Raw genomic sequence first — 16,206 nt, 5'->3', positions numbered from 1 at the left:
AGATGACAGAGAGCGGTCACCCAAAGGCACACAACAAAATATGCAGAGGGAACGGCATGCAATCCTGCATACCGTGCTCCTGCATGCAAGACGCTGGATTGCTTTAAGCAGAATTGTTCTTTTAAATAGTCGTTTTTTTCATGTGCATCGGGTCAGAAAAGTAAAACAAAACAAAAACGGAACAAAAAAAAGCTCCTTTGACCTATGGAAGTCCAAAAGTGCCACAGTTTAATGAATACGTACAGAAATATTGATTTATTGAATACATTATTTAGAAATGTAAATAAATCAAATGCATAAATAACTTCTTCATTAATTGACTAAATAGGCCTCTGCCGCTATAATCAAACACACGATGTGAACACTGCCACTCAGCCACTGCCGCCTCCAACTTTTGTCAGCCTCTAATTTTAACCAACTATTAGGTTTTATTTCTTTAATTTATTTCTAATTACATTTTAATCATGACATGCTCTACATAATTATTTCATTATCTATCTCTTTGATGCATTTATTATTTATTGTATTATTAAACATGTTTATTTAATATACTTTTAATTTTAACTGAAGTGTTTTTTTTTTTTATTTAATCTGTAATTATTTCCTTTCAATTTACATTTTAATTACAAACATCTCCAGTTAGGGCTAAATTTATACCCCTGGCAGATTTTAAAATTCTTTTCATGGAGCCAAGGAGTTTGATCAACCTTTTGGCACTCCTTAGGCTGCTTCTTTAAAAGTTAATGTGAGATATTTTATTATAATTAGAGCCTGTTAGTTTAAGAATTAAAAGGAAACAGACTTCATCGCTTAGCACAGGTGAAATAAATCTAAGCTTAGGAAAAAAGTAAAAATTGAATAGATCCCCTGCAGCACTCACTAAATCCTGAAATGTTTAAATTACATAGTTTATTTTTCCTCTCAGTATGCTGCCTTAGCCACTCGAATCGCATCAAATGGCTCTATATCAAACAAGCTTTTGATTTACTTCTGGTGTTCCTGAGTTTTAACAGAGCGGTATAAAGCAAAGGGAAATTCTTCCGCTGTTTCTCTGGTCCCTGCTATCTTAGATTAGATGAAACATTTTTTCCCATGCGGCAAAGTGAGCACATTCATCTCCTTTTGTCTTTGATGGTGTTCTGAAAGCTGGTATCGAAACACCCGGGAAACCTTTATTAAAATCACTCTTGGAGGGAGATCTTTTCTGGTGGATCTTTGCCAAAGATTACAAGACTGACCAGAAGTACCCAGCTGAGTGCAACAATACAGCTCCCTCTTGCCTTTGTAAATCAATAAGCACTTGAGCTTGTTGACAAACTGAGCGAAGGAGAACTCAGGCCATGTAGTGCATTCATGTACATAAGAGAAAGCACTAAATAATAAATGCTGTTTTGCTGACTCATTAGGGTTTTGGTGAGACCAAAGAGCAAGCAAAATCCAACCATCGTCATTATTGCTATTATGATTTTAATGTTTTCTTTGCCATCTTCAGTGGTATTGCCGACTCTTAGTTTAGTACTAAGTAGTTTTGTACTTAGTACTCCTAGTTTCCCATCATCCTTTTCACTTAACCAGTGGATTTTAAACCACTGGTCTCAAACTCAAATCCTCGAGGCCTGGAGTCTTGCAACTTTCCGACGTGTCCCTTGCCCTGCACACATGAATCAAATGGCTAAACTGCAGGAAACCAGCCCTCAAAGACTGGAGTTTAAAACTGTTTATGCTGTGGAGCTGGAAGTGCAAATGGTTGGAACTAATCTGTCAACTGGCTTGTTACTTTCTGAACCTGGATTACCCGCCTCTGATGGTTTATTCAGGAAAACACATGTCGGAATGAAAATTAAAGAACAAAGTTTGAAAATATGCTGGGCATTTAAAACAAAAAAAATTAATTAATAAGGACAACTAGCAGGTTAATCTGCATTATGAATAAAATAATTAATAAAAATGCACACATTTTGTGCATTTTCTGTTGTCATTTTATAATTATTTTTTAAAACACATGCAATGCACGGTTTAGCTTTAAAGCACAGTAATGATTGTCTCAGTCAACCGCACAGCCTTGCTGGTTGAAGTGAAATATTTCTGGTTTACACTGGTCTCATAAGACTAATAAGATAAGTTTGTATTTTTTTGTTTATACAGCACCTTTCGCAGATAGAAATCACACTGTGCTTCACAAGAATAAAATAAATGATGAAAACAACTAATTAAGTAAATGCCTGTCCTCTGTGCTGCGCTGCTAGGGAAAATATGAACTGTTTGTAGAAATTATTGGTTATTTTTTAGTACATGAGCATATCAATTGCCATAGAAGTACCCTACCTTCTTGAAAATGAAACGAAAATGAGTGAAAAAGAGAACTGTTGCTTAGGACTTTTGAGACCAATTTAAAAGATTTAGGGAATCCAAGTAGCTTGGAAGGAAAATACCAAGAAATTTGACTTTTTGCACATTCGTAAGAACTACAATCACATTTGTATGGGTAGGACTTATCATGATTAAACCTGTTGGCAGAAACCACTGATACAAACAGACTGTTAGCTCAGTGACGATGTCCCAGTGTTTTACCCCTCAGCGTCACACACAGCTTCACAATAAATGTCTAACACAGTCATTTAGTGGCAGGCTACAACACTCTTGAGCTTTGAGTAGCTTTTGATGACACTCATTCCAAGCGTAATTAATTAAACATAGACACTGTTCAACAAATCAGGCATCATGACAGTTAATGAAGATAACCCAGGGCCTTTACTAATAAGATAGATGATTATATAGCCTTGCAAAATGTGATCTGCTGCTGCGTGCAGAGGTCAGTGAAGGGACACGCGCACACATTTGCAGGAGAGGCAGGATGGCACCAATCCTTATTTCCCGGGGCCCCTTAAGGTCCCTTGTTATTTTAATGTTTCCCATCTGACATCGGCCATCTATGTCTGGTTCCTTTAGAGGGCAGCGCAGGGGAGAGCCGGCGTCACCGCCCCGTCCCCAGCTCTACCCGACGTTACTCTGTACGTTTGTGTTCGAGCGTGCCAGACGAGAACATCCAGCTCGCTATCTGGGCTGTCTCTTCCGACTGCTTGTTAGTTCCAGCAGAGCCTCTGGCGGCGCAATTATGAGTCACCGTGCCTGCGCATGAGTCTTGCCTTTCGGATTATGTCGTTTTGCAATAGCTTAACTGCTGTTGTTTCAAATTGGCAACGACTCAAGCGGGCACAGATCTTTTGTCAAAGAACCTTTTGACCCGAGGAAGGAACGTGTCAAGGGTGGAATCAACCTGCCATGTCTTTAATGTTCTTCCTCATACTGATCATACTTGTTTGTGAAGGTGGATCAGCCATCTGAGGAGCAGTAATACGGTTACTATACATTCTAAATGTTACAGTTGATACGATCCAGTCCTTACTAAGTATTTAAATCAAATGTTAATTGCGTGTCATTTTTTTGTTAAACTAAAAAGGCAGAAAAGGTAAAATTGTGAAGAAACTAACTACGCCTGCTGCTTTAAGGGGTTTAAGGACCTAGTAGCAGCCGTGTGCCGCTAAGTAAACCACCTGATTGTTATCGCTTTGAGCTTCAGCAGGAACTTTTGGCACCGTTGCTCATCCAGTTAACAGAATAGAGTGTTGTGCCGCAGCAAATGTGTGCAAACGTCAATGAACAGAAAAGACATCAGAAATAAGAGTTGCCCAACATTCCTCCAAAAAGATGTGAGAGACTGATCAAATCAGGCGGTGACTGACTGCTTAGAGTTGTTGATAGTTCTGCAAGCTTCTCCGTCATGGGAGTGTGCTCATTATTATTATTATTTTATATATATTTTTTTACTTTTTTGTTTGATTTTTTTTTAATAATAAATGACAATGTTAAACCAGTGGTGTGCTTTTGTCGACTTGAGGTTAGATTTATATAAAAAAAGATGATTTGTATTGTGTTTTTATACATGAAATGCTAGAATTTAAAGAGAGGGGGGTATTTACTATGACTGGTTTTATTTATGCTAATTCTGCTAATGGATGATGGCACAGAGAGGAAACTTCTGTCATAATATCAGCCTCATGGATAACCCAAACATTTTCAGCAGCACAGTAAACAATTTCCCAAAGGGGGCTCCGCATCCGAAATCTTCAGCTCAAACTTCAGCGACATCAAAGAAGAACACATGTTTGCCTTTTACATCTCGGCATCTGCCAGCGCAACGATTAAAATGCCTGAAAGGATGGAGAGCGCACAACACAAGTTGGCGCATAACAGGGGAACGTCATCAGCAGGTCCTAGTACAGGATTCATTATGCTCTGAGCAACATTATCTTTCATTATAATATTGTACTAATATGTATTGTCTGGAAAGCCAGAGGGTGTGAATTATTCTCCAGCAACAAGTCTAGCAAAGAATGCAAAGTAGTTCTTGCGCAGACATATAAGAAAACGGTGTGAAAAGCAGTTGCTGCTTGCTCCGGTCGTCTGTCTTTTCTTCATCCTTTTACAGTGCCCCTCAAAAAATATATTCACTTGAATTTCTTCTCCTCCTTCTCACTTTGCTGCGTCACAAATACAAATTTCAATGTATTTGTGCTGGGATTTTATGGAATAGACCGGCACAAAGTACTGTGTAATTCTGAAGAAAAAGGGTACATGGATTATTTTTTTTTTATTTAATAAAGAGTAGAAAGAGGCCATTGTTAAATGAAAACTACCAGGACACCAGTTTACAGTTCACCGTAAGCCTTGAAGCAACCATGTGGAAGGTGCTCAGGTTTTTGCCCCGTACTCAGCTGCACATGTCTTTAATTTCAGCATGCAATTTTATCTTTATATTTTTTGAACTTTTTTTTTACGTCTACATGCTTCCACTTTGCTGCTGGTACACCTGAATTCCTCCACTGTGGGGCCATAAATTAAATTTCTAATTTATTCAATAGCTGGTCATCGTTAACTGGAATTAAGATGGACCCAAAAGCACAACAATGGTGGAAAACAATCTGTTGGAGGCCCATTGGAGGTTCACCAATGGGACACCAACCTTAGACATACAGCCAGAATAAATGCAATATTCTTTGTTTAAAGCATATCCATGTGTTAAAATCGGGCAGTTTAAATCCAGACCTGGATGCAGAATTGGATCTGTGCTGAAGGAAAATCCACTCTCTACATGTGCAAACGTGATTGACTTGTTCAGCAAGGTATATTGCAAATTTATTGTAATCTATGTCAGTGTCTGCAATACCAAGACTGAAGAACTGCTTGAAACACAGTAAGTCTTGGAAAATTGTATAAATGTAATGTTACTCACTAGTTTGGATTTGGGATTGCAATAAACCCAAAGCAGACCAACATTGACACTGTAGACCAAACATTTTTTGTGTCTTTACCACAAATCATATAATGACAAATCAAAACATAGCCCCCAAAAAGGAAATCTCATTTTGTGGAAAAGGGTGCCTTGCATAAGGTTCACACACCTTTCCATCCCCCGCTGTGTCAGTTTACCCTCGCAGGTTTGATGACCATCTTGTTTCTATTTTCAGGGCCTCACTGTGGTTGACAACTGTGGAGCATTTGAGAAACCTCAAAGGTAAGATATTGACCTGGTTTCAGTATGATGGGAGATTAATAACAATCAGAATATATGGGTATTGGAAAGTTAGGAATTGTTTTCATTTGCACAGACTTTGCCGCGTGCTGTCTTTGTGGTTGCGTTCTCACAGGCTTCAATTTGCACGGTGCACTTCAATCCATCGGCGTTAAACAATTTTTAAGGTTCTGTATGTTCTTCAGTGGGGTTAAAAAAAAAAATAGATGTCTATTAAACCTGATGCTCCTCAGAAGTGAAGATGGAAAATATGAGACCAGTGTGAATTTACACTTTAATGTTCTAAAGGTGACATCTTCTGCAGATTTAGTTGAAACTCTTGCTGAGGATTAAATCCAAATCCTCCGGCTCAACCTGAGGGTCGGAACTGGTTATACGCTTTCACTGTCTTGTCTTCCTGAAGCGTGCCTTTTCTCACAGAAAAGGAGCAAAATATCTCCTGTTTGTTTCTAAAGTTGCTGTTACCACACCTCTTTGGAGAGCCCACAGCGTTTAACCAGGATGGGATCCCTCCAGCTGTGATATTTTATTCAGCAGAAACTGCCAGGTTGGAATCCCTAATCCTCTCAAAGATGAGATATTGTAACTACTTGCTCCGGGCATCCATGAAAAAGTGAATTATATCTGCAACGCGTCGCTGTTCTATTAGTCAGGCATCGGCCGCTGTGAGATTTGTACAGAAAAAGGCACTGGATGTCACATTTCATGGTATTTACGCAGAAAAAATGAAATGGATGGATGGAAATGTGGATGGTTGGTTGACTAGATAATAGTAAATTACATTTTCAGCATTACATTTTTTCTGAATCAACTCGTTTTCACCTGGTTAAGTTTTCTTTTTGCAACACAGTTCATCTTTTTAGTCGGCCAGTAGTACCGTCATTAGGTCGTTACCTTATGTGCTCTTTTTAAATGGCGCGGTAATTTGCATAAAGCAAAGTATCCTGCGATGCACTCACTGCCAGCTTCAACATCTTACACCACTTCTGCGGATTGAATTAATTACACATCACATGTAATGACTAACAGACCCAGGCACTGGCACAAGCACGTCGAAGCCTTTTTAGATGCGAAGCTCATGCTCTACGTTTTGTCCTCCGGCAGCATTTCTTGTATGTTTTGTTTTCATCCGGAAAGGAGGGAAGGCAAAATGAAACCTTAAGATGCAGTTTCTAATGAGATGGAATAATAATCACTGGGCTCTATCGATCAGGTGTATGAGGAAAGTGAAGAGGAATCACAAAGAACGCCTCAAGACCACCGGCCGGCCTGCCGATTGTATTATTAATGTCTCCCTCCTGACCCGCAGATCTGACTGATATGAGCCCTGCTTGCATGTAAACATTAATCAACCGTCCATTAGTCTAATGACGGGTCACATGATGGGCTCCAGGCAGCTGTGGTAAGGATGGCCTGCTGGGCGTTAGGACGTCTGGTTGGACGACGCCACAGATTCTAAAATAGAGCTTATATAAGTTAGGCCAAAAAAGCTGGGAAATTGTCCTTTACCAAACTGCCAGTGTGTGTGTGTGTGATTTTTATACAAAAACGTCCAGAATGAGTCTGGAGAAGGCTTGCGCACTGCAAAAATAGAACTAAAAATAAGAAAAATCTTCTTGAAATGAGAGTATTTTTCCTTGATTTGAGCTTGTAAATAAGATGATATTTGCCAATGGAATAAGATTTTTGCACTTAAAATAGGGACAATTCATCTCCAACATCTTATTTCAAGTGGTGTATATCTCATTATCTTATTTTAGGGGTAAAAATACTCATTCCATTGGCAGATAATCTTATTTACATGCTCAAATCAAGGGCAAATACATTCATTTCAAGAAAATTATACTTATTTTTAGTTCTCTTTTTGCAGTGCGCGGCTGTGTCCCACGAGGCATTTTGTGAGGGGTGCTGTGGGAGTACGGGGCTGTAAGGGATATTTTTGCTGTGACCAAAGCAAGCGCTGTGTCCTCACTCCCCTTCCTATGAACTCTGGTCATCTTCCCTGTCCCTGCTGAGGAAAAGCAATCCCCACAGCACGGTCCTGCCAATACCATGTTTTTACATGGGGGATTGATGTTGGCGTCATGTTTTCACCGCATGTCGCATTTTGTATGCAAGCAAAAAAAGTGCTAGAAGTACCTCTGTGGGCTATTCCAGGGTTCACCTTTACAATACAAAGAGCCACTCAAATTAAACTTCTACCTCTGCATAAATCTGTTTTTATTTAAGAGCTAACTGTTTTTTTTTTTTTTTCATTTTATTGTTTTCATGTAAAGAGCAACCAGTTTGAAAACTCTCTGCTGAGATCTGCACATGGTTCGAAGCCGCTCATTGTTGGCGATGGTTTAGTTGCGAAACGTTGAGCATGCCTTCAGGCACAGTGTATCCAACAATGATCCTTTGTCAACATTATTTATCACCTAGATCTGTGTGCTCTGGTTACATTTTGGTTGGCTGGGGCATGGCGTCAGGAAGCCTTGCAGACACTTCTACACAGCCGCGCTTTGATGCCAGCGTTCTATCGGTGTCTCTGTGGTCTAGAATCTCGCTTCCAGCCCAATCCTTAGCTCTGTTTAAATCACAGAAATCCTCTATGTGTCTCTGCAGCTTAGCATCCAGCTACTGCATCTCGTTCGCACGTCACATCTCCAACCATGATGCTTTTGCTCTGTTTGATTCTTTGAGTCTTTCTCTTGCCGGATATAATGGGGCTTGCCGAGTTTTACCCACCGTTCATGTCACTTTGGAATAAAAAGCCCCTGTTTTCACTTTATTCACAGACATGACTTAACCGTTTCAGTCAAACAAAGGCCACTTTTCTGCTCTCTTTTTTTTTTTTATGTCTCCATGTCGACTCAGTCCAAATCCCACTTAACGAATGGGTCCAGTGGGAGCAGCTGTGGGCTGTGAGTTCATCACTATTGCTGCTTGTTACTCAGTATGTGGCCCACCGAGCCAGTTAGAGCAGATAAGTGAGCGTATGCGAGTCACCGCAGTTTTTTGTTTTGAATGTTGCGGTTGAGTCAGTGTGATAAATGAAGGAAGGATTTAAAAAAAACAAAAAAACATTATCTTGCAATTTCAGTTTTACCCGTACTTTTTTTTTTTTTTTTGCTAACAGTCTGCTTTGTTTTGGTCAAAGTGTTTTACAATTGTATTCAGTTGAACAGTCGTCACACAACAACCACATCATTTAGTGTATTTTGATAGCATTTTATATGGCAACCCTTAATTATTTGTGAAGTGGAAGAATATGGATGGATTGTTTTTTAAAAATCATAACTAAGAAAAATCTGAAAAGTGTGGCATGCATGTTTACTCAACCCCCTTTACTTCAATGCCCTTAAACGAAATCAAACTATTGCCTTCAGATTCCACCTACTTTGTACAACTGTATTGGTTTTCCACTTTCCACATACAACTTTTGCATGTGGTCCAAAAAGCAAAACTTTGGCACCGACAAATGGGACATCTTATGGCTTTCTTCCAGCCACTCTTCCATAAAAACCAAGTTTGTGGAGTTTGATATTTTTCTGACTAATGTCGTGCTAGCTCACCTTCTAAGATTATCTTAGATTTTTACTTCGGCTGAGTTTTCAAACTCTATATAATCTGTAAAAAAAAAACCTCCCCTTTCCGCTGATACCAGGTAATAATGACCAACAGGACGTCTGATGCAAAAGCAAAAACTAGTGTAGGAATGTGCCTTTACCACAGTAATGAGTTCAGTGGTTAACCTTTTAAGGCAGGGAAATCTTTGGATATCAGTTTCTGTGTGCATTTGTTACTAACCACAGAGATCAGCTTCACTTTAATGTTTCTGTTCCATGATTGTGTGAATGAATGACAGCTCTCACCTCGATACGTGTTCTGTGAATCAAATACACAGCGTGAAGTCAGCCATGCTGCCTCTCTGTCTCTCTTTCTTCTTTGTTGATGTCTCTCAATGACCCTTTCCTTCCCCTTCCCTTGTTGACTCCACCTTCTCTTTGATTGAGAGGAGCCTGTAGAGGGAGAGCACGCCAGGGTCAGTTGGCCCAACTGATGCAGAGCTTTTGCTTAAATTCTGTTTGTGAGAAGCAACATGCTGGAGGCCCTGAAGAGCTGGAAGACAGAGTGCACTGCAGCAGCCTTACCTGTTTGTGTTCATGCATCTGTAGGAGAATGGACTGATTGTATATTTGTCTGCTTTTGCATGCTGCAGTGTGTGTGTGTGTGTGTGTGTGTGTGTTTGTGTGTGATGTGGTTTTGAAGCATTTGTATATCAGCTCGTATTTTGCATACCAGATTCTGTGAAGTGTAAAGGGGCCTGTCTGCTACCACCTGTGCACCGTAACGGCAGTTCCGTGTTCGGTCAAACCGGACCGTCCTCTTCTGGTCTCTCACTAGCTGTAAAGCAGCTCTGGCATCTGTTCAGACGTGGACTAACCACACATAGCTCTCCATTCAGTAGAAAATACTTCTTAAATCATAAGGGTGGGTGATATGGCAAGAAAAAATATCTATCTATCTATCTATCTATCTATCTATCTATCTATCTATCTATCTATCTATCTATCTATCTATCTATCTATCTATCTATCTATCTATCTATCTATCTATCTAGTTCAATGTTTTATCACACATTCTTAGCATAAAACGTTCTAACAAAAGTTACTCAATTGCCAAATTCACACTAAGGCCAATCATGTAGAATCACTAAAACACGTAAAACAGGACCTGTTACACAACACGGAGTAGGCTAAAAGACTCATTATGTCCCAATCTAAAGGAATTCAACAACAGATAAGAAACAAAGTAATTGACATCCATCGGTCTGGAGAGTGTTACAAAGGCATTTCCAAGGCTATGGACTCCATCGAACCACATTGAGAGCATTTATCCCAAAACACAGAAAACGTGGAACAGTGGAGAACCTTCCTAGGAATGGCCAGCCAGCCTAATTTAATCCAATATCACATACGACGAGTCCTCCAGAAGGTGACAAAGAACCCAGAATAACATCTAAAGTACTGTAGCCCTTGTTTAACTGTATTACTGTCATTGGTCCAACAACAAGAAAGAGACTAGGCACAAATCGCATCCATGGGAGAGTTTCACAGCCAAAATCATTGCTGACAAAAAAGATCATATAGACCCATCTTGCATTTTCAAAAAAAACATCTTGATGATTCCCTAAGAATCTTTGGAGACAAAAATGTTGGTTGCATTTGGCTGAAAACAAACAGAGACTTTGAGAAGACAATGTTGTGTTGGCCGTTAAACATAGATGTGTGATGGTCTGGAGCCGGTTTGATGCCTTTGGATCTTGGCGATCGATCATAATTCATGACACCATGAATTCTGCTGTCTGCAGAAAATCCTGTAGGATAATGTCCAGCCATCAGTTCCCGACCATAAACTTAAACACACCTGGGTTATGCAGCGCGACAATAATCCCAAACCCACCTGAATGTCCACCTCTGAATGCCTCAAAAAAATGTGACAAAAAAAAAACAACTATAAAAAACTGAAGATAAATCCGACCGAGGTGATGTGACATGAGAACCCATGAAATAAGCCATTCATGCTTAAAAATCTATCAGATATAAAATCCAGCAGATATAAACAATTATTCAGTTTAAGGGGTGGTTACTTTTTCCCCAGAGACCCAGGCCAACGCGGCTCTTCGTGTACAGCCTTCTTTAAAGCCTCGGCTTCTCTTTCTTCTTTCACCCGAAGCAAACCGCCGATGCTCGTAGACGTTTTTGTTCAGAGACTCGTCTGTCGAAAAACATCTCCTGCTGCCGGACAGAGTTCGTCTGAACGGTTTCCAGCCACAGCTCACAGCTAAACCTTATCTGACTTTTGCTAAAACTCAAAACAGATTCTTGTTTTCAAAAGGTTCACATTTCAGACTTTCTCTTCATTTTCACCTGCCAACAAAGGGGGAACTGGATGATTGATTTGTGGCTCATTACTGAGACATTTCTTTCCATTTTCCTTGCTGCAAAACATCTTTCAGGAATCCTCAGAGTTGATAGGAACACTCCTACTGGTATAGACAGAAATTCCTTTATGGGCAGAAAACAAATTTTGTTTTTATGCCATAAAAAAGTTTCTGCCTCCACATTCGCATGACATATTGTGGGTATGAAGCAAGGAAACAGCGAAGTTCAAATACCTTTCTGGCCACAGATGCCCTGCCTTATCGCTGCAACACTTATTTTATAGACCTAACCGATCATTACGCACATTCCAAGCCAAAGACGCAGAGACGTAAAGCAAAGGGTGGCAGTGAGGAGCTCCTGACATCGCTCGCCTTTTCAATCACCCCGTTTTCTTCCTCTGAGGCCCTCACTGTGAACGGTGAAAAGCTATATAAATAGTGGTAAATGAAATGAGTGAAAGTGTTTCCTGGATTATGTGCGGATGAGTGTGCGCTCTTTGCATTTCTAGAAGAAACGCGGGGCTCTGGTTTCCTGCAAAGAAGCAGACCTTGTAAACGTAGGCGGGGGGAAAGAGACCTCGCCGACGATGAATTTTAATTGAGAAGCAGCACAGAATGACGTTTAGCTGCGGAGGCATTCGTGGAACCTGTGTGAACGTCAACCTTAAAACTGCTTTTTAAAAACATTTTTCTTTACAAAATGAACAGCTTCAAACATAGAATAAAATCCATCTTTGAACAATTTTTTTAAAGGTCTGTTTCCACCCCAGAACTTTCTCAAGGAGCCAGAATCACTTTTTAGGCACCGTTATTTTACCCCCATCGTTTCCATCACAACAAATCAACAATTTACATCCCTGGGTGTAAATTTGTCTTAGGAGGGAGGTGATACTTTTTGGATGTATGCTGAACCGGTATGTTTAGTTGTGTATGTTTTTTATGATCGGAAGTTCCTTTTTATTTCTTATTTCTTTGAAAATCTCCCAGTTTGAAATCCTTAACGGACTGTAGGGTATTTTACATAAAAATAGGATGAGATGAATAACTGGTACTTTAATTTGCAAACACATACATTGCCGAGGTACAGATACAGTAATACAATTAGCTAACCTTGGTGAAGATATTAGCTAAACGAAATGAATAAAAGTCTGGACTCTCACTTTTAAGAGAGTGGAATTTTATATTGGAAATGTTGGATGCCTTTTACAGCATTTATGTTACATGCAGTAAATTAAAATCCCCCCTCCCCCCCCAATGCTGCAGCTGCTGCATGTGGTTCATGTTCCCTTGGAACACGTTGGGGAGGCTTTAAAGGGCATAACTAATCATTTTTACAACTTCTCCTTTTAAAACTGTTTTCAGGCTCGTAGTTCACCTTAGTTGTATTCATTTCCAAGACCGTAATAGAGGAATATGTAAAAATGGCGCAAAAGAACAAAAGCCGAACATGAGTAGCGCAGACCGAAGGTTGTTGAAAAGCAAAAGTTGGGCAACATGGTATATTTTCCTCCCAAGATAAAAGTAGTGCTAGTAAAGCCTCCAGTTTCGAATTCGGGTTTATAAGAAAGACTTTTCGGGTGATTTATGCGCAGGAGAAAGTCCGGAGACATGTTTTCTGAGAGCAGCAGCTTGGAGACTTTAAAGAAATGTCTTTTTGCTTCATGTTCCGAGGCAAGTCTGCCTGTAATTCACCACAATCAGGCAAAGAAAACCAATTTAAAACACTCAATTCTGGGAGTATTCATAAAGATATGATTTTAGGTGCAGTAATGACCAGCATGGTTACTCGGATGCCCACGGGCATTTGCACTTCCATTCCCATTTCTCCAGGTAACAGCGTCAGCAGAATACTTTATATTGGTGAGCCATGCACTGATTGCGCAACTCTTCCTTTTCCCCACGTAATCAATCAGCGATATACTCCTTAGGGTTTAGCTACACTACAGTAATGTCTAGGTCAAGATATTATTCTGACCGCCTGTCACACCTCTGAAACTTATAAGTCTAAAGTTAGTTTTCCAACAGCAACATGTTGTTTGGCTCTAAAAAGTAGTTTCCAGTAGACTGTCACAGTTTTTCAGTAAATCATTTATGGAAATACATGGCGGCGTCAAACTTTGGCTGAACACTGCTGAATCTGATGCCTTTGTGCCGATTTTGTGTGAGTGTGTGTGTGTGTGTTGTGCGCGTACGTTGCGGGAAGGAAAACAAGGGGATTTTACGGAAGAGATTAAACGGCTGAGAGTTTGTTGCACTTTTATTCCTTGGGGCTGTTTGCAGTAAAAAAAAAAAAGAAAAATATAAAAAAAAAGAAAAGGAAAAAAGCAGTTCACTTAGATTTTAGCTCTCGCTGCTTTCTGTCATCATAAATCCCCAAAAAAACCTTCTGATTTCTCCTGGAGGAGAGCGAGAGCAGATCTGGGCGTAGAGGAGCTTGCCCCGCATGTGCACGCCACCTGATTTAACGTGTGCATGTTTAAAATTTAAGCGCTCCGGTGGGCATCTGTGCCCCTGCGCCGCTGTGCATGCCTCTCTATGACAGAAGGTTTGGATCCAATCAGGTCCAGGACCACACAGACGTTCGGGGGGGGGGGGAGCCGGACGGGCAATCCGGGCCTCTTCCCAAACTCGACTTTCTGCCAAGAAAATCACCTTTCCAGCCCGCTGGCTCTACCTTTTTGGCCCCAGCTAGTCCTCCTCCCCTTTTACCACCTTCTCCTCTTTCACAGAATGTGCTGCTTGCAGCCAGAAAAAGACCGAGGTGTGAGGTGGGTGTTGTTATGGTCCTGGTGTGTTCAGGGGCCACAAGAAGGGGGGGGGGGTTGCATATGCAGGAGAATGAGCTTGTTGGTCCGTTGTGAGTTTTTGCATGTGTGTGTCTGTGGTCTTTTTTTTACAGTATGCGTTTTATTGCTCATTACAAAGGTGGCTGAGACGTGGGGATGAATGGAAGGGCTCGGAGGTGTGACGTGTACAGGGTGCATGTCTTAAAAAAGCCCTGAAGGCTAATCTCGAATGCTCAAACGAGGACGGAGCGAAGGGCTTCTGATTTGTTTCCCAAATTGCGAACAATACAAAAATCAATCTCGACGCTTCTTCCTGAGTGAGCAAAAACTGACGGCGTCTGTGCTGTCGAAAGCATACTCTCGCAGGAATCTTCTGTTTACAGAGCTACCGTGGCATGTTATAACTCAGAGCACATGCATGCAGGAGAGGAGTTTCCCTCCCGCTGGAATGGAGTGTAGAAAGATTTAATATCAGCCCATCTGGTGGGTGTCTGCTGTTTCCAGCTTTGTGTATACAGTGCTGGTCAGGAGGCTCCGTCCCGTCAAGATCGGCACATGCCGTTGTCGTTTTGGGCTGCGTTTAAACTGTTCTTTTTCAGGGTGGATAAGGCATTAAATAACCTTAGTAAGTTTTTTTTTATTGGATGCACAGGGTTGATTTAATTAGGATTTCCTTTGATTCACAGAGGCTCTAAATCAAGACACATCGCTCCCCCTTTACTAATATTTGAATAAATCTTCCTATAGCAGGTTTTTAGATAAACTATACACTGTTGAGGTCATCAAGAAGCTTTCGACATAATTCTGGCTGCATATTTGCTCACTGTTCTAAAGAGTGTAGAGTAGTTGGCTTAGGTTTGGTGAGGTAGAGGCCATCCCAGGACATTTACAGGGTTCCCACGGGTCCTTGAAATCCTTGAAAGTTTGTGAATCTGAAAAAATAAATTCAAGGCCCTTGAAAGTTCTTGAAAACAGCCAAAAAAACACCTTGTCCTTGAAAGTCCTTGAATTTTTTTGTGGGGTTGAAAGTTCACACGGATGACGACTCGTGTCATTATTTTACTACCACACGATCTTTTAAAATTATGTGGATTCCGCAGACTTTTAATTTGCAAAAGTATGTTCGCTCTTCTTCGTTGTTGGTAGGCTACGGTTTAGGCCTACGTGCGTCCAATAGGTTACATTCACGCAGTGTTGCCAACTCAGCGACTTTGTCGCTATATTTAGGGACTTTTCAGAGTCAAAGTCAAAAACTAGCTTAATCAAAGATGAAAGTAAGTGAAATAAATTTATATAATTCTGAACATCTCAATGCTGCACTTTTTTCCCTAAAATTCCATGAAACGGTAGGCTAATGTACATCTTATATGTAATGTAGTATGGCATAGCCATTCACTGTGGATATAAATGTAGGCTATGAATATGATCATTATCAATGTAGGCTATAAATTAAGTCCACTTTCTTGCATTGCTTCTGACCCAACAACTTCTATGCCGTTTAGTCTTTTATTGAATTTACATTGTATTAAAATATGATAACCTATTCAGCGGTCACAGTAGGTAAATGCCGCCACGTCTGGTCCTTGAATTTGAGGAAATTGGTCCTGGAAAGTCCTTGAAAGGTCCTTGAATTTGATGTTCACAGAGGTGTGGGAACCCTGATTTAATACTAGCCTGCTTTATGTTTTTGGATCATTGTCCTGTTGTAAGACCCGGTCGTGCCCATCTAGTTGTTCATTTAAGGTTATCGTTGATGAATTTGGAAGTAGTCCTCCTGCTTCATTTTCTTTAAGTAACGTATAAGTACAAGTGGTAGTAAAACATACCCTCAGCGTGATGCTACCACTAATATGCACAAAACAAAATGAAAAGCAACATTACAGCATAGCAAATATGTT

At 40.4% G+C, this 16,206-nt stretch overlaps 1 protein-coding gene across 4 annotated transcripts in view; it reads left to right on the top strand.

The window, feature by feature from the left end:
• The window catches only part of LOC105937897 (thyroid hormone receptor alpha-B), a 156,808-nt gene that overhangs the window by 85,077 nt on the left and 55,525 nt on the right, over nucleotides 1-16,206 (top strand). For all 4 annotated transcript variants that reach the window (XM_036142156.1, XM_036142158.1, XM_036142157.1 and 1 more), the window contains one exon: nucleotides 5,529-5,575. The gene's annotated coding sequence lies outside the window, so the exon portion shown is untranslated. The remainder of the gene's footprint in view (nucleotides 1-5,528; nucleotides 5,576-16,206) is intronic.

This window comes from Fundulus heteroclitus, chromosome 10 (assembly GCF_011125445.2).
Source record: "Fundulus heteroclitus isolate FHET01 chromosome 10, MU-UCD_Fhet_4.1, whole genome shotgun sequence".
NCBI classification, from domain to species: Eukaryota; Metazoa; Chordata; class Actinopteri; order Cyprinodontiformes; family Fundulidae; genus Fundulus; species Fundulus heteroclitus.
Note: the sequence above shows the minus strand (reverse complement) of the source record. Positions and strands in the feature narration are given on the sequence as shown.